The sequence below is a fragment of the Heterocephalus glaber genome, unplaced genomic scaffold (genome assembly GCF_053883595.1).
Source record: "Heterocephalus glaber isolate CG9 unplaced genomic scaffold, H.glaber_assembly_v1.0 deba00001537, whole genome shotgun sequence".
Classification (NCBI taxonomy): Eukaryota; Metazoa; Chordata; class Mammalia; order Rodentia; family Bathyergidae; genus Heterocephalus; species Heterocephalus glaber.
This window is the reverse complement of record NW_028258332.1, coordinates 2,531,194-2,550,132: the sequence shown is the minus strand read 5'-3', so window position 1 is coordinate 2,550,132 and position 18,939 is coordinate 2,531,194. Positions and strand designations below refer to the sequence as shown.

General features: G+C 45.8%; 1 long non-coding RNA gene and 1 pseudogene across 1 annotated transcript in view; one reads left to right on the top strand and one right to left on the bottom strand.

Moving 5' to 3' along the window:
* The window catches only part of LOC147824595 (uncharacterized), a 38,322-nt gene extending 20,738 nt beyond the window's left edge, over positions 1–17,584 (bottom strand). The window contains exons 1-2 of the long non-coding RNA XR_015442167.1: positions 17,421–17,584; positions 2,948–3,104 (exon numbers count right to left, since the gene is read on the bottom strand). This is a non-coding gene — a long non-coding RNA (uncharacterized LOC147824595). The remainder of the gene's footprint in view (positions 1–2,947; positions 3,105–17,420) is intronic.
* LOC101697077 (synaptosomal-associated protein 23 pseudogene) lies at positions 4,781–5,567 on the top strand (annotated as a pseudogene).
* Positions 17,585–18,939: the final 1,355 nt, after the last annotated feature.

The window sequence follows — 18,939 nt, the reverse complement described above, 5'->3', positions numbered from 1 at the left end:
CTGCTTACTCTATAGAAAGAAACTAACAGTTTAAACAAATTAATCATTAAAGAATTCTGGCATACAGTGTAAAGAATCAGTGAATCTCAGAATCGGTTCTTCGAAACAATAAACAAAATAGACAAACCCTTCACCCATCTTACCAAAAGAAAGGAAAGACTCAAATCCATGCAATTAGAAATGAAAAGGTGAAATTACAACAAACAACACTGAAATCAACAAGATTTTTATTAACAATAATGAAAAACTACACTCCCATAAATTGGAGAATTCAGAAGAAATGAATAGTTTCCTAGATACATATGAATTATCAAAATTAAATCAAGAAGGTATAAAAACCATGAATAACCCAAAAATAGGCATTGAAATTGAAGGCGTAGTAATAAAGCTACCATCTAAGAAAAGCCCAGAACCCAGTGGATCCACTGCTGAATTCTATAAGAAAATAGGAAAGATCTAATTCTAATACTTCTACAACTCATTAATGAAGTTGAAAGGGAAGAAGTACTCTCGACATCATTCCTGGAAGCTAGCCATACCCTGATTCCCAAACCTCACTAGGGTCAAACCAGAAAAGAGAACTGAAGGGCAATCCCTTCAAAGAACATAGACACAAAAGTCTTCAACAAAGTACTGGCAAAAAGAATGCAACAAATCATCAAAAATCATACACCATGACCAAGTAGGCTTCATCGCAGAGATGCAAGGATGGTTCAACACATGCAAGTCAATAGCTGTAATATCACAAAAACAGAAGCAAGGACAAAATCACATGGTCATCTTGATAGATGCAGAGAAAGCCTTTGACAAAATCTGACATCCATTCATAATTTTTAAAAACAGGAGTATAGAAAAAAGGTATGTATACCTTTCTTTCTATGTATGTCTTTCTACACATATCTTTCTATGTATAGAAGGTATGTATACCTAGGTATGTATATCTTTCTATGTATAGAAAGACCTTTCCTCAATCTGATAAGAGCCATTTATGACAAATCTACTTCCAACATCATATTAAATGGAAAAAAATGAAAAGCCTTCTCTCTGAAATCAGGAACAGTACAAGGATGTCCTATATCACCACTCCTGCTCAATATAGTCCTCAAAACATTAGCCAGAGTAATAAGCCAAGAGAAAGAAACACAGGGGATATGCAGAGGAAAGAAAGAAGACAAATTATATTTATTTGCTGATGCCATGATCCTCTAAATGAAAGACTCAAAAATCCATCAAAAGACTTCTAGAATTAATAACCAGATTTAGTGGGTAGCACAGTACAAAATGAACATCCAAAAATCAATAGCATTCTTGTACACCAATAATGAATTCAATGAGAAAGAAATTAGGAGAAAATGCCATTCACAATAGCATCAGGAAGAATTAAGTACTTAGGAATTAACATCACCAATGAAGTGAATGACATCTATAACAAAAACTACAGTGCTCTGCAAAAGGAGGCTGAAGGGGACATCAGAAAATGGAAAGACCTCCTGTTCCAGAATGAAGCCAATATGGTCAAGATGCCATACTTCCAACCTGAGACACAGACTTAATCCAACCCCAATCAGACCCTCACATACTTAGAGAAACAAATGCTAAAACTCACACGGAACCAAAAGAAATACATAATAGCCAAGCAAGAGCCATTACAATCCCAGACTGCAGGATATATTACCAAGCTTCAGTGATAGAAACGTCTGAACAGAACCTTTGTTGCGTAGGAAATAGTGCCAATAATCAACAATTGGGATCTTATCAAATTTAAAAGCTTCTGCACAGCAAAAAATAAATAAATAAACAAACAAACAAACAAACAAACAATAGAGTGAAAAGATGACCTGTAGAATGGGAAAACATTTTTGCTAGCTATTCCATTTGAAAATGACTAATACCTAGAATATATAAAACTAAAAAAAAGCTCTTCCAAAACAAAAGACCCAATCAAAACTGGAAAACTCAAATGAATAGACACTTCTCAGAAGAAGTATAGATGGCCAGTAAATACATGAAAAAGTGTTCAGCACTGCTGGCGGTTAAAGAAGTGCAAATTAAAACAACACTGAGACTTCATCTTGCTCCAGAAAGAATGGCTACCCTCAAGAAATCAAATAATATCAACTGCTGGAGGGGCTGTGGGGAAAACAAGCCCTTCTCCACTGTTGGTGGGAGTCTAAACTAGTGCAACCACTAAGGAGATCAGTACATAGAATCCTCAAAAACTAAAGCCAGAAATTCCATTCTATCCAGCGACTCCCCTTCTAGGGACCTTCCCGAATCATTTCATGCATCATATTACAGTGATCCACCTATACTCATCTTCATAGCAGCACAATTCCTGATACCTAAATCATGGAAGTGGCCTGTATGCCCATCAAAAGATGAAAAGATAAAGAATATATGGTATTTACGCACAATGAAGTACTGCTGCACTATAAAGAGTGATAAACTTGAGTCATTTGTAGGAAAATGGATGCTCCTCGAGACCATAATATTAAGTGAACTAAAACAGACACAAACTTAAATATCATGTAGTTTTTCTCATATGAGAAACCCAAAATATAGATAAAGAATAAGATAAAAGATAACAGAAAGTTGGGAGATTGATTTTTTGCAAAAGGAAAGGGAGCCAAGAGATGAAGAGAAGGCAGAGGAAGGAGAAGGAAAGAGATGAATTAAAGAATTAAGCTGTGTTGTGCATGTACCAGCTCCCTCAAGAAACATAATTATTACATACTGCAAATGCATACTAACAAAAATTAAATTTTAAGCCACCCAAAATTTAACTCAACTATTTATACTGCTAAAAATTAGTTTCCTCTATGAAAATGAAGAACCATATCATTTCATGTCAGACTGGATTTTCTTGCTTGTCTTAATCAGTCTCTGTCACATATTAGGGGAGTCTAGAGGAACAGAGTCACTACATCTAGTCACGCAGGAGACTTACTAGCTGGCTCCCAGGACCAGAGGCGGAGAGTCCACGAGGGCCACCTGCAGTGCAGAGTCCAGGGTCCCAGAGCTGCCCAGTCCAAGAGGATGGAAGTCATAGATCAAGAGGGATCAGAGAAGCAGCCCCAGTCCAAGATGGAAAGCCCGGACGCCTCCTGGAAGACAGAGCATGCATCCACATTGGAGGCTGAAGAAGCTGGAGACCTGCAACTGATGTCCAAACACAGCGGCAGCAAAAGATACACCTTCTCCAGGAGACGGAAGCTGTTCAAGGCTGTGCACGTTCTTCTTTCCCTTTACTCTACCCTGTCTATGAGCCTGTAGGTTGGTGCCACCTACACCAGGGTGGGCTTCCTCCTTCTCCTCATGGTCTGCACATCAATCCACAGACACACCAAGAACCATGCTTTACTAATCTGCGAGGAGTTCTTAGTCCACACAAGCTGACACATGAGGAATAACAATCACGTTGACAGTTTCCACTTATTTGGAGGGGCGATGAGACACGTTCTTGCTGTGTGGCCCAATCTCACATTGAACCATCATGTAGCCCAGACTGACACTGAACTTGCAATCCTGCTGCCCCAGCCTCCCAAGTGCTGGGATTGCAGGCTTGCATCACGCCCACCAGTTCTCCCTTGAACCTGTACAATGTGCGGAGGAAACTCTGACGTGAACTGACTCTGAAGGGAAATCTTCCACACTGTTGGTCGGAAAGTAAACTAGTACAGCCACTGTGGAAATCAGTGGGGACATTCCTCATAAAACTACAGGCAGAAATCCCATTTGACCCAGCTGCTCCTCTTCTAGGTACCTTTCCAAAAGAGTTAAAGATGTCATATTATAGTGACACCTCATACCCATGTTTATAGAAGCACAATTGATAACAGCTAGATCCTGAAAACAGTGTACATGTTCATCACCAGATGAATGGATAAAGAAAAGGTGGCATTTATACACAATGGAGTACTGCTCTGCCATACAGAAAGATAAACTTGAGGTATTTGTAGGGAAATAGATGCACCTTGAGGATGTAATTTTAAGTGAAATAAATCAGGCATTCCAGACTAAATATCTCATGGTTTCTCTTATTTGAGAAGCTCAAAATATTAATATACAAATGAAGAGTAAATGAGAAGATAGATAAATAGGAAGTAGGGAGAAATTCAAATAACTCCCCAAATTATCTATTGTGTTGTTTCAAAAATATTATATTTATGCTAATTTGTTTCATTTATGCTACTAGTTTTGAAAACAAAGTGTTTGCTAGTATGTTTGTTTCTTTTTTTCATTAAGTTTATTGGTACATTTTAGGCATACAATACAGTTACTTTCATTGTTGGGAACTTGTACCTTTAAAGGATACATCTTGGTTCTTATTTTTTCCCCTTCCCCTGCCCTCCCTTCACCCCCTCCCCCCTTCCCTGTTTACAGAGACTTTGTTTCCATTTTTTCCTTTTCTCATATTTTTTCCCTTCTTTCCTTTCCCTTACCCCTCCCACTTCCCCTGCTCCTTTAGACCTTTTTTTTCCCCTATTTCACATTATCATTGTTTCTTCTTTTAAGAGAGAATCCTTTTTGTCCATGTCTTGTACTCTGAGTAACTACTTTGAAGATAATAATAGACGGTGTATTAACTATTATCATACTCATTATTTTGTTGTGAAATTGTTTTATTTTTTCATGAAATAAAAAGTAAGAAATTCTCCAACCTCATTATGTTGCCTGTATGAAAATTTGGGGGCCAATTTGTAAAACCTGCTTTGAGTGTTTAGGGCGGCACTCCAAATACCTGGCTTATAAAAATAGAGTCCGAGCTGCAGCCACCAGCAAGGAGTGGCCGGGACCTCTCGAGTACCCACATTTCCACCACTGTGCGTGGCAGAACTTGGATCCACCATGGATGATCTCACAGGAAGACATTCAGCTGACGGTTAACCAGCTCACTGAGGAATCTCTGGAGAGTGCAAGGAAATCCTGGGCTCAGCCACTGAGTCTCAGGATGCAGGAATCCAGACCATCATCATGCCAGACGAACAAGGGGACAACTAAACCGCATAGACGAAGGCGTGGACCGGATAAACGAAGACATGAGAGAGTCAGGGAGACTTGAACAGCACTCACCAAGTGCTGCGGGTTTGAGTCTGTCCACGTAACGGGACAAAGAACTCTGAGTCTGGCAAGGCCTACAAGGCAAGGTGGGGACATGGCGGAGGCAGCTCACCTGGCAGTGTGGTGTCAAAGCCAGCCTGAGTCGCAGACGGCCAGCCTCAGCAGTCAGCGGTGTGGCCAGCGGCTGACACATCAAGCGTGTAACTAGAGACGCCAGAGAAGATGAGATGGAAGAGAACCTGACTCAGGCAGGCAACATCCTGGGAAACCTGAAGAACAAGGCCTTGGACACGGGCAGTGAAACTGAAGCTCAAAATCAACAAACAAACCAGATCATGGAAAAGGTTGACAGCAGCAAAGGTCATGTTGGCATTGCCAGCTCCCGAGCAAAGAAACACATTGACAGCTACAGCTACTGTTGTGCTGCGTCACCGCTTCGTCACTTCTCTAGCTGCTCCTCCGCCATTGCCTTTTCGGAGTTGGAAATTTTGATCTCACACTGCTAATCGGGAGATAAGGTAGAAGAGGGGCCAGTGGAGTAACAGCCTTCCTACTTTATTTTCTATTTCTCTTGGTGGTAGATACCGCTTGGTCTTCGCTATTCTCTTTTGCTATTCATGCTCTTAGATTGATTTTTGTCCATCACCTCCAGCAGGAAAGGGGGACCATTACCCTCTTCGCCTCAGCAGGTTCTTTTGCTTTCAAGATGTGGAAGCACTTAGGGATAATGCTTGCTTTTGGAACTTTTATACACAATACCTTTATCCTACGTCACCATTTTGTAACCCTTGCCTCAAAGAGTAGAATAAAATGAGGTTTTTAAAAAGTAATCCTAGCTGGGCATGGTGGTGCATGCGTATAATCCCAGCAATTGGGAAGCTGGGGCAGGAGAATCACCACAAGTTGAAGGCCAGCCTGGGCTACACAGTGAGTTCAGGACATTTTGAACTAGACATTCATGCATAGATTCTGTGGTCCCGATTCATAGTGTATACACAGGAACACATACACAGATGAGTGGTTTTTTATTTTCATATGACCAGCAGTATCATGGTCCCATTACAGACCTATTGACTACATAAGCTTGCAACTGGTCTTTGAAGAAAAAAATGTAGATATATATGTGTAACTGGAGAATCTCTAAAGCAAGGCATACATTTTTTTGAAAAATTTGACAAAATATGTGAATTCAGATTTACTTCAATGCTAAGAATTATGTTTAGATAAGAAACAGAAAACTTATTTTGATCTCAGGTAGAAAAGTAGGTTTCTTTGAGTTTTATCTAGCTTTATATGTCTAAAATTGCAATGGATTTTTTCTGTCTCACTGAAAATGACTTGGAAACTATGGTTTTGGTTTAATTATGGGTGGTTTCACTGTTGCTCTCTTAGCCTTGCATAGTGAAAGGTGTCCGGAATCGAGTTTTATGTAGATCCCAACAGTACTACAGGAGTATAATCAGTATCTGTCCTCTTTATTTAAAACTAGCATCTGCACACTTCACAGCTGTCCATGTGCATTGTTCCTACCAGCAGCCACTGTTTCTCATCATTAAATTTTGTAACTAATGAGTGGTATTATCCTTTCGAATAGGTAACTTCCTTCTGTGCCTGTTGTTTGGTTTTGGTTTGGTTTGGTTTTTCTACCTGTTGTTTTGGAGGCAATAATTTCATTAGCTTTTGCTTAATGAACTGAATAAAGCAGAATTCCATAAATAATAAAATAGAGGAAGCCCTGCACACCCGAACCCACTGTGGGGACCTTGGCACCTACCTCACGGCTGGGGTCCGATGGTTCCCAAAGCCATGTGCTGGAGCCCTCACTCACCCTCAAACGTGTGTGTGAATGGTGTTTGGGGTGTCAGGGTTGGATTCACCAGTGAGAGGAAATCGTCTGTGGGCGACTCACATGGCTCTGAGGGAGGAGCCTGCTGCCTCCCCGAGGGTGCCTCTCCTCAGACCCCAGAGCCACGCTCTTCTCCTGTGCCTCCAGAATCGGGAGTCCAGAACTTCTCTTCCTATCAAGTAATCATTCTTGGGTGTTTTGTTATAGCCACAGGAAACAGACTAAGACATTTGCTAAGTATCCCTTCTGATCCTTCAGTCATTGGGTGCATTAGGACATAAAATTCGGAACGATTTATGAGGACTGTGAATTTTCCTGAAGCATATTGAGGCAGGCTCGAGGCAGCCACATGGCTAGCTGGAAAGTGAGGGGTCTCTGGCGATGGAACAGGGGGCCAAAGAGCAGGACAAGTTCCACATGGAACCTCCTCCTTTTGATACGGCCCTGGCTCATTTCTGCATATTGACTTGGCCTTTGTAAACATGATAGAGCGTGATTGTGTTCTATCCAATTAGCCTAACCTTTGCCATGGTCATAAAACTTTATGCAAACTGCCGCTCACAGGCTTGGCAGTCCGGGGAAACAATGATCAGCTTATAACTCTTCAAGATGTTTTTGGCAAATAGCTAATAAGAACTCCTTTTTTCTCACAAGACCTTCAGCTGATGGAAAAGTAGAAGAAAAAAACGAGGACTGCAGTCTCATATAGGCAGCGATGATGACAGCCCCATTAATAACACGGATCATTAAAATTTATAAAAAGCTATTCTTAATATAGGATATAAATACATTTCTCAGGCAGAGCTATGAAATTTATAACCTTTTTATTGTCACCAGAGGACTTTCCCACTGCTCTGCCCCCGCCACCGTCTGCCCTCTGTCATAAATCACGGTGTGGTTAATAACCTAGATTACAACTACCAGTTGCATTTACGGAATTAAATATTGACTATGTGAAAATGTTATTACATTTTTACTGATCGGAAGACCGCAGAACAGCCCTGCAGGACATGTAGCCGGACAGAAATATCTGTGTAATCTTTGTTGGAAATACAGTTATGGGGTGCTCAGTAACAACTGATACAGTTAGAAGAGTGAGGAAGGAAAGGAGAAAACGCTGGTTCCTTAATTTTACACTCGGCCAAACACGTCAGGAGGAGGCCGTTACACTGAAGCATTACATCTTATTTTCAATTTAGGAGTCTCCAAGCCAAACTCATGAAGTAATTACCAAAAGGCAGACAGTAGAGCAATATGTGGGAAGCTATGGTGTCCATATAGAATAAGGCTTATGAACAACGTTGGTGAGATTCCTGCAGGAATCACATGCTGTACAACCACAGTGCAGACACATTCCAGCTTCTTGTTATTGGTACAGAACCCTGGATAATCCAGTCTCTAAGTTTTTCAGGGGCATCTACTATTCACCGGAGAGTTGATCAGATAAAAAGTCTAGCCCTAAAAGGTAAGATTGTCCTGGCACCTGTCTGAGCCATCTGCACGTCCTGGAGGTTTGGAACTCGGTTTAATCCTCCCGCGGGGTCTGTCTGCAGCCCCAGCTCGGGCTGTGCAGTCTAATGATGCCTCCATCTGAAGACTCACCATGCAGCCAAGGCCCTGGAAGAGGACAGAGCACAAGCTCTTTCACCCTCTTACACCCAGCACCCAAAGGCAATGAGTGGGCTCTTGCTCACACAGACATGTGGAGTGGAAACCGGATTGAGTCCCACAAGAATCTCAGTTTCCTCTTGCTGGAAATCCAGGGACCATAATTCATCGTCAACTGTGCCATATCGGGGCTTTAACCGCATATTCTTACTGTAGCTTTCTGGTGGTATTATTTTCCTCCTCTTTGAGTAGCTGCCATTCTATTTTTTGAAAATAATATATTTGTGTTTTCATTCTAAAGAAAACTTAAATGGTTATCATTGTGAGCAGCAGGTTTTTAATAAGCACATAAACCTAGATGGCTTATTAAAATTAACTTACAAAGTTTTTAACTTTACAACCTGGAAAAGAAGCACTAACATATTATTAAATTAAAGAAAGCAAGTGTATTCTACCAAGAATTAGACAGTGATCACCTCTTAAAATGTAACATTCCAAGTCGTTTACAACTCAATTCAAAGGAAATTAATGACCCTTATTGAAACCCAAGTTTCTTCCAGACCACAGAGGGAAGAGTCTGTGCTGCCCACCGAGAGATGACAAATAGGCAGACTTATTTCAAGAGACAGTATTTGGATTGTATAAGCATATTAGTTATTTTCTAAAGACATATGGAACCTCAAGGGAAATAGAGTTTGCACTCCATGGTCTAATTTAGCAGTAAAAATATTTTGTATTTTAAAACTGAGAGCGTGTGTTTTGGGAAAAACTAAATCAGTACTTATTTTAATGGCATAGTAATAAAATGTTTAGGGAAAGGGGATGAAGGTTAAGAGAAAATTCTTGTAATATCAAATTTGATTTGAAATATCCTTACAAACTCATTTACTTTTCCATTTTGGGTTTTCCCCTTTTTAAACAGTGCTCATCTCCCAGCTCTGCTTTGGGAGAGGCCGGGCAGCAGTGAGCACTCAGAGCCACTTCCAGCCAGCCAGACTCCTGGGGAGAGAGGGTTCGGGTGCAGGGAGAGTCCGGCACATCGCCAGAGACTGGTGCATCTGTGTGAGATATGGAATCCACAGGAAATGTCTCCCTGGTTACAGATGGGACAACGTGACCACCATAGCAAAGGACAGGGTCCTTGTGTCTCAGTTTTCTCAAAGTCTCAGAAAAGTTAGGTCTCTGCTGCTTTCTAAAGATGTAGGTGGATCCAAAGCAGCCCGCTCCTGATGTGGTGTGGCCATGCACCCTGGGTATCAGCTGAAAATACAAGGGCCCTTCTGCATACTGGGCGGAGGGGCTAGGGAAGCAGGGACTTGAGAATCCAGAGACCTAGGAGCCATTCACTTGCCAGTCAGAATCCACCCCCTTTGTCTGGGGAGGGAGAGGGCGGACACACTGCTTCTGGGATTGCCCTGAGTCCTGGCCCTGCTCTGGGTGGACTCCAAGCAATGTCTCCCAGGTCTGCAGCCCTGCTTGCTGGAGGCTGGCTCCAGCTTCAGCCTTTGAGTGGCCCAGGCTGCCTGGCACAGCCCTGCACTCTGTACACAGGCTCTGGGTGGGCCTCTTACCTCTCCTGGTCCAGCCCAGCCATGCCTTGTGATGGTGAGAAGCCCAGGGTCACGGTGGGACTCGATGCCAGCATCTGAGGGGAGGCTCCCAGGAAGGGCAGGAGAATTAGGCTGGGGCACGGGACTGTGCTTGGAGGACCACAGTCCACTGGCAAAGCCCAGTGCACACTGCACAAGGCGAGGGAGAACTGTGCCTGTGTGTGGCTTGCTTCAGTCCCTGCTCTGTTGCCTCCAACTCTGACAGGAACACAGCAGGTCTGTGTTTCCAACAGAACGGAGACCTTTGGAAGGCGGGGCCCTATTCAGAGGACACCCCACAACTCCTCCAACAAGCAACAGCACCCGAAACTGGCCAAGGCTCAGGTCTTCGGAGGGACCTGGGCCATCTGTAACTCAGAAAGGCCTTGGGGCCACAAGGGCAGGAGGGAGCTCTCTGTTTAGTCAGTTATATTTGCTCTTATTCCTTTGGGCAATTATATGTCTTTATCTTATGTTTTTCATGGATAATTGCCTTCCCTAAATTTGGGCAAAGTTAAATAAAGGTAAAACTCAAGACCAAGCCCTGAGTGGAGTGATAATGAAGAAATTAGCTCTCAGGTTAGCTCTCGGCCCCCTAGTCTCTTCCACTCTGTCTGCCTGTGTACTGACTCGCTCCCTCCATCGCGTACGTGTGTCACTCAGGAGTTCATAAAGTATATCTACTTTCCTTTCATTCCTGTGAGCAAGAGTACAGAGTGAGATGAATCTACAGCTCAATCTGATAACTTTGTATTTAGAAAAAAGAGAAGTCGACTGTCTGAACTCCCTGAACCACCACACTGGCTGGATCTCTCTTGGGGATTTGTCTGTGATCCCAAGGGATCCACTGAGGCTGAGAACAAGACGGATCCAGCTGTTGTCCAGCCAGAAACAGGTCACATCCCACTCTTGCTGCCGAGGAGCTGGGAAGACCGTTCTCAAATTCTTTGGGCTCGGTTTTCATCTACAAGACAAGGAGGCCAACATCTGTAGACACAGAGTCACTGTAAAAGTGCCTGGGACCCAGATGGACTCGAAACTCCAGGGCTCCATGTAACCAAAAGGCGAAAAACCCCTACAAAGAAAACATCAGAACAGGAAACCAGAACTTGAAGAAGACACTGGAAGATGGAAAGACTCCCATGTTCATGGATTGGCAGAATTAGTGTTATGAAAATGACCATATGACCAAATATGATCTCCAGACTCAATGCAATCTCCATTAAAATAGCAATGATGTTCTGCATAGAACTAGACAAAACAATTCTAAAATTCATATGGAAACAGAAAAGACCTGGAATAGCCAAAGCAACCCTAAGCAGCAAGAGCAAGGCTGGGGGCACCACAATACCTGATTTCAAATTATACTATAGAGCAATAGTAATGAAAACTCCATGGCTCTGGGAAAAGATAGACATGTTGACCAATGAAACAGAATGGAGGACACAGAAACAGATCCACCAATAACCACAGCCACCTGCTTCTGGACAAAGGAGCCAAAAATCTATGTTGAAGAAAAATTAGCTTCTTTAACCAATGATGGTGGGAAAGATGGATGTCCACTTGCAAAAGACTGAAACTAGACTTCCCTGAAAATGACATTCTAGGAACATGGGGCTGGAAGGAGGTGGTGTGGACCTCAGTGTGTGTGTAGGTCCCCTTGGCCAGATCTGGACGTTCGGCAGAACTCCAGGAACACTGGTGGGGCTGAACTAAAGAAGCCGCAGAGCGTCATGCCTTTGGGCCGTATTATTTCATTCTGGGTTCAATAAGAAAATTCAGGGATAATCTTAGTGAAATATGTGTGCATGTATGTGTGTTCATGTTTACATATGTGCATGCATATGTCACAGATAGCCAAGAATTGGTTATCTTTTCTTCCAAATCAAGTGACCTTGTGTATGTGAGTGTACATACACCTGTGGGTGCACTACTAGGGATTACTGCTACTAGGGTGTGTTACCAGTGAGCACTCAGCTACATCCGCAGCCCTTCACTGCATTCAGTTTTGAGACAAGACTGGCTGAGTAGCCCAGGATGACTTCTAATTCGCCATCCTGCTGTGCCCAAATAGATGGGTTACAGGCAGAAGTGGCAATATTCTTCCATCTGTTTTAGCACAGAAGTAATTCCTTTTTTCAAGGGATTACAAATGATACTTAGACTTTTGAAATGAAGCTTTCAGTTCAGGTAGAAACCATTTCAGGCTTTTTTGTATCTGTGCTGTAAAGCTTCAAAATGAGACAATAATCTACAGTTACAACTATGTCAAATTTCACGTGAGAGGAATTTGTATGAGGCTTTAATATAATATATGTAAACACTTGGGCAAAGTTTTTACTGCACCTATTTGTGAGTGTAACATGCCAGCACACATGAGGGGGCTGAGGAACCCACTCTTGTCCACCATGAGTCACCTCTTAACGAGACAGTCACGAGAGGAGAACCCAAGGGCTGAAAGTCTGCTGGGAGCGCCGGTGTCCATCAGAGAAACAAGAAGTCCACCTCTGAGAGGAAGACCCCGGTTGGGCTCTTGCCCTGCCTTCTGGAGAGAGCTCCTGGGCAGAGGAGTGTTTGTTAAGGGAGTGGCCCCGATGGAGATCATGGATGTCCCCTAGAATGGGGATTCAGGTCACAGCTGCCGGGACAAGAAATCCAGCCCGAGGCTGGCAACACGGGCCAGCAGCCCTCGGAGTGGCACTGAGAGCAGCACCATGGATGCTGATTCCTGCCTGGCACCCCCAGGGCCAGCGGGGAGCCTGTGCTGAGCTGAGGGGTGGGGCGGGGCGGCTTGGTGCAGGGAGCCCCCAGGCCCCTCGGGCTCCTTCCTGGGTGCTTGTGCTCTGCGTCCTCTCCCATCACAGCTGTGAGTCACCAGTCCAAAAATCCATCAAGTTCCTCTCCCGGCCCTGGGCCTGCGACAGCAGTCAAAGCGAGGATGGCCTTCCATTCCCAGAAACCCACAGCATGAAACTCCTCAGAGCTGCAGCTTTCAGTTCTGCTGTCTGTTATTTATGACTTAATCGTCATCAAATGGCACATGCACGTGGATTAAAAAGTCAAATAGCTCCGAGGGGCTTATTACAAAACTGGTGCTTCCCTCCCTCTCCTCTGACATAACTGGAGCTAGAGAAGCTTCTCAACGACGTCACACCTCTCTGTGGAATGCAGCTCCAGAAGCGCAGATGGCTTAAAATTCTACCATTTCACATCTCTATTTCAGATTTGATCTATTGTTCTCCTCTAGGAAAAGCTGAAATTTATTTTGTTTACACGCTCACACCTCACCGCCGCCCCGAGTCCTTTCTAACCCACGCTTCTGATCAGTGCCTTGCACTCCACGTCCTGGCCAGAGATGGGCTCGGTGCTTCTCTACATGCTCTTTCCTGGGGCCACAGAAGGGCCGTGATGAGGGATGATAGGGCCTTTCTCACACATCGCTTTCTGCTTCAGTTTGAGTGGTCAGCCGGCGTTCTCCTACATGCTTTGTTTTCCAGGTACCAAATGCAAACATTTCTGAAACGATCAGGCCCACCTTTTCATTATTTCTCCTTGGTGACTTCTTCCCAGGTCCCTACTTTCCCTGCCACTCAGGCTGTCCTTCCCACTGGCCACATGCCGGTGCTGAGCTGGGAGACTGGTGCAGGGAGGCTGGGCGGGCCTGGGTCCCCTCCGCAGACACCCTTGTGTGCCCAGCAGTGCCTTCGGAAGGGTTACGCCGTGAGGCTTGGTGCACAACTCCCTCCTGTTTGAAAACGCCTGTTTCCCTTCCCATGGTCCCGAGGAGAGCCAGCAGGGAGTTCCCGGTGGGAGAGCTTCGTGGATCCACCGGCATCCCCAGGACTCTTCCTAGCCTTGGGGGAGCCAAACATCTTCTTGGTCCCAGGGATCTGAGATTTTAGGACAATGTTTTTGACTTGAGGGAGCTTTATTTTTCTGGTATTTTGTTTGTTTTTTAATCATATTTTGTGCCCAGAGTTCAATGGCTGCTTCAGATCTTCTATTCTTCCTTAACACGAATGAGCACCCATTCAAGTACTAAACACAAATAAGTGCCGATCTTGCAGCTTCTTCGGTGTCTTTGGTTCTATTCTTCATTGCTCTGTTCTGCCCTTCATTCGTCAGACACTGAAACTCGTGGGTTGACCTAAGTTTCTTACTCCTTTTTTCCACTTTCCATTTTTTTCTTGCATATCTGTACTCCCATAGTATAATTAAAATTTGTTTTTCCCACCATACATTTTTTGAAATTTTTATACACACACATATATATATAATATGTAGTGCATAAACTAACATTTTAAATAATTTCATAGAATTTACGTATAAACTTATTTAGGTGTACTCTATATAAATTTCCTAGAACTTTTCATTGTGTTTTATGTGCTTATTTGGGGAGCAGCTGGTTCCTGGTTTGTGGCCTCTGGGTCTCCTACAATCCCTTCCCCTGTCCCTCACTTTGTGGACTCCATACTCCTCCATCTCCGTGATCTGATCCCCGGGATCTCTGGGGTCTACTGCATCGTGACTGTCTGTTTGTGGTGAAGTCTTCTGCATTTGAGGCTGAGGTCCTGCAGGGACACAGGATGGACAAGCCCAGCTGGGTTCCTGCAGGACCACATATCTTCTGTATCTGTGTCTTTCTCCTCTTTCAATCTATCTCCTCACAGAGGAACCCTGATGTCTGCTAGGGAAGGAAATGGCCTTGGGCTGCTAATGGGGAAGAAGCCCTGGGCCACCATGGTTAGGGGATCAAGCGGACTGCATAGCTCAGGGTTCCCTAGAGGAATGGAATCTACACACGCATGTATGTGGATTTCTTAGGTGGCTCACCCGACAGGAAGTGAGAGAGTCCACAATGGTGGTCTGCACACTGCAGAGCTGGAGGATCCAGGAACTGCTCACTTCAAGAAGCTAAAGCTGTGGAGCAAGAGGGACCAGGGATGCAGCTCTCATCCCAGGTCCAAGGCCTGGAAGCTCCCTCGAGTCTCCCCAAGTCTGCACTGGAGGCTCACAAGCTGGAGTCTGATGTCCATGGGCCACAGCAGCCGAAGACACATCTGCTCGCCAGGATCCTCACGACATCCTCCTTCTTTCCCTTTTTGTTCTAATTAGGCTACAAGCTGAGTGGTTGGCGCCACCCACGATCAGGTACCTCCCTGCCGAGTTTGCTAGCCCGCATGCCAATCGTTACTGGAAAAGCCCCATAGACACATCCACTAGTGCATTTTAATAATCTGCAAGGTGTTTCCTAGTCCAGCGGAGTTGAAATAGCGAGAGTAAAGGTCACTTGGACTTCCCCTCCATCACCTGCTTGGGCTGCGTCTCCCTCCCAACCTGTCGCCCTATCACCAGGGTCCTTGATTCAGTGACAGTGGGGCCCCTCCTCCATGGGGAGTGGGCAGAGAAGAGAGGCCTCTTCCTTTAATCATCCCTCTGTCCTTGCGCAGTCCTCAGTGTTGTGCTGATCTTGTCTCCAGGTCTTGAATTGGTGCCTATTGATGTTAAGGTGGGAAGGTAAGGAGAAAAAGAAAACTACTAGGTTCGATCCACCAAGTTAGTCAACCACCAAGCTTGATATCCTCAGAGAATATTAATATTTTGCATTAATTCAAGTTGCTGTAGATGAGAAGAAAAGATAGGGGAAAATGCCTTCTGTGCTCATTAAATTAGAATCCTCCAACCATGGCCCAGTCCATATAAATACTGGAAGTCACATGCTCTTTGTTTGTTAATCAATGAGAGGTTTATCAAGTTGCGCCTTCCAGGGTACCGGTTGCTCACTGCTCCTGCCACACCTTGTTCATAAAGGTCTTTTGGAAGCATGCAGATTGGCCCGGGCCTCTGAGCACTTGTCTGGACCAAGGTGGTACACCCTAATGCCCAAGCATCCATCAGTGGCCTTCCCATGCAACCCCAAGTTTGCCTCCATCTGAGAAGCTGAGGGGCAGCTCTGGTCCCACCCTTGACCTCCACCGCAGCCTCGTGGTTGGTGAGGACAGAGACTGACGGATGAGGCTGCAGCCACGGATGTCAACTGTGAACCCTGAGGGTGGGGCTGCTGTGAACTGTGCTTGCTGCCAGTGGTCTGCTCTATGCATGCACAGATGGACCTCACACCCAGGCATCAACTGACAGGCCGGGAGGCCGCAGCTGCTGTCAGACTACGCCAAACGCTTGGTCTCAGTAGTGTACTACAGGAGATTTAAACCGCTCCTAAAACACATGCCCAGGCAGCATCTTTCTCCATGCCACAAGTTCTGTTTTGATACCACTTAAATAAAACAGAAAAAAGGCAAGAAAGGCTCCCACATGTCTATCACACATATCTGATGATGCTTAGTGGAGGGAAATGCACAGACAGGTGTACCGATCAGATGGATGCACCCGAGAAAAGGATTCCACACCTTTAGCTTTTCATTTAAAGATGCTTGATCTCCACCTATGGCCTCTTAAGCGAATGGATAGTATTCACTTCGGAGTATGTTTTCCTGATTACCTAGATTTTATTTATAATGATTTTATCTTTAAGGTAACTTCCATACTTCTTACTTGCTAAATCAACATGGACTAGCCAGCCTCTCTCCTTGTACACAAAGTGATGCCTTTCCTATGTGATCATGAGACAGATTTAGTGCCTCACTTTTCTCTTTGTCCCCGTCCTTTTCTTTTCCTCTGAGGGGAGAGGATGGTGAGAACCCTGGCGAATGCTCCATGCGTTTTCTAAAACGAACTCTCTTTCCTCTCCAACCTCACGAAGTCTTTAAAAATTAGAAGTCAAAGAAGTCCTTTTGCTGTATTAAAGACAAACGCATATTGCACTCAGCAAGTACATTCCTGCCTGACCGTGTTCGCTGACTGCAGCCTGGCCTTCCCAGAAGGCCTCCTTAACATTGTTGCTAAGCGGGGGGCACACACCTCGAAACACAGACTGGCCGTGGCCCAGGAACTGCCCTTTCCTGCGCCATGCAAGGAGGGGCAGAGCCTGGGGACTCAAGCAAGGAGCCCTCACCCAGTAAACTAGGGCTCAGGGGTGTCTGCAGGGTGCCTCAGTCCCTGCCTTTCCCCGAGTCAGGGGAACTGCAGGCATCTGGGACCCTCTCGATGACTTGCCTGTGGATGTGCAAACCTTAGGATGGGCTGCATCAGCAAACCTAAAAGAGGAAACCTAACCCAGCATGAAGTGATGCTTTTAGGTCTGGAAATTTCTGTGCAGTTCTGAATCTCTCCTGACCACTTGTCCAAGCCACGCAGTGGTTTAATTCAAGTGCAGACGCAGCTGAGCAGAGTGGAAGCAACCCCGAGCCCCCAGATACCTTAGCTGGTGGGGTGCAGGTGCGGGGAACACCGAGCACCCAGGACGCAAGAGTGGGAGCAGGAGAGTTGGTGCCCAGGCCGGGGTCTCATCCTGGAGTGAGCGCAGGACAGCGTGCGGCCCTGCCTTTCCCCTGGCCGTCCTGTGTGTCCTTCGCAAACTAGGTCGTCCCAGCACTGTTTTAGTTTAACGAGAGGTTAAAATGAATGTGCCACTCTGTTCCCCTCTGTCTCTCTGAAGGGAGCCCTGGAACCATCTGCCTCCCCAGTGACTGCACGCTGTTTATTCAAATGAGGCCTCCGGCACAAAGAGGGCCTCAGTGGGCTGTGCCGTGGGACCCCTACTCGCACGCAGCCTCTAATGTGTGTGTCACCGGCAGGGGAGAGCCCAGGCAGGCACAAAGGCCGCAGTGTGGTGTAATGTATGCGTCTTTCCTGCGGCACATCCTAATGGCTCTGTGCGGAGGGGAACTCACTTGGCCCTCAGAGGAATCAGAAAGAGACATTTATTTCATTCAGAGGATGCAGTGACTTGCCCTGCGAGTACTGCCCCAAAGCCCGCTTTGAAAGGGCCTTTTATTGTGCGGGAAGAAAGCACCACTTGCTGGGTGCAGGACGCTTGGGGGGGTGCCCCGCACCCTGGCAACTTGGCTGCATGTGGCACAGGTTCCCAGTGTCCAGGGCCCGCCCTTTCCGTCCATCCTTAATTGATGGGGTTAATATAAACCCCAGCAGCACCGGCGTTTGTGCGGCCCCATAATAAGGCTGTTGTGGGCTTGTCTCCGCTCCTGTGTCCCCATTCGGGAATGTGTCACTCTGCATAGCTCAAACTTGTGAGCAAGAGAAAAGGGCCACAATCACCTCATTAATGATTTGTAAACAGAATCCCTGGAGCTGCACCACCTGCGTGGCCCGGGTGGGCTGCTGGCTGGAGCTCTGCCGAGAACCACAGAGGGGTCTGCAGGGGCGTCACACCCAGCCCCTCCACACTGGCTCCCGGAGTCACAGGGAGAGGAAACTGGGCCTTTCTGTAGTTGGGACAGTGTTTCCAAAGGGAGAGAAGAGGGGTTTCCTGAACATGAAAGCGAGTAGACCTCACAGCCCCCGCGCCACCAGAGGCGAGGCTGTCAAAGGCTCGGGCAAAGTGAAACGGAGGCTGACGATGCGCCTGGTCTGTGAGGGGTTTGCTGTGGCCCCAGCCCGGGAAAGAGCTCTTTGTCCTCCAGTCCGGTGTCCCCCACCCACGCTAGCTACGCTGTCCCTCTCCAGCGGGAAAGCGGGACCTGCGCTGCCCTGCTGCTCCGGTGCGTGGCTAGGGTTGGTGCCTCCCTCTTTCTTATTTCAACGGTGTTTTCCAGATGCTGTTCCTCTAAGCACAGTGACTTCCGGAAGCGGTCAGAGGGGAGCTTTGTGATCTTGTTCCTTGGAGACACACAGTCTTAGGGTCTGTGGGACACACTGATTGCTGGGCACCTGCTATCTGCAGGGGAAATGAGACCACTCAGTCCTTCCTGGCTTCCT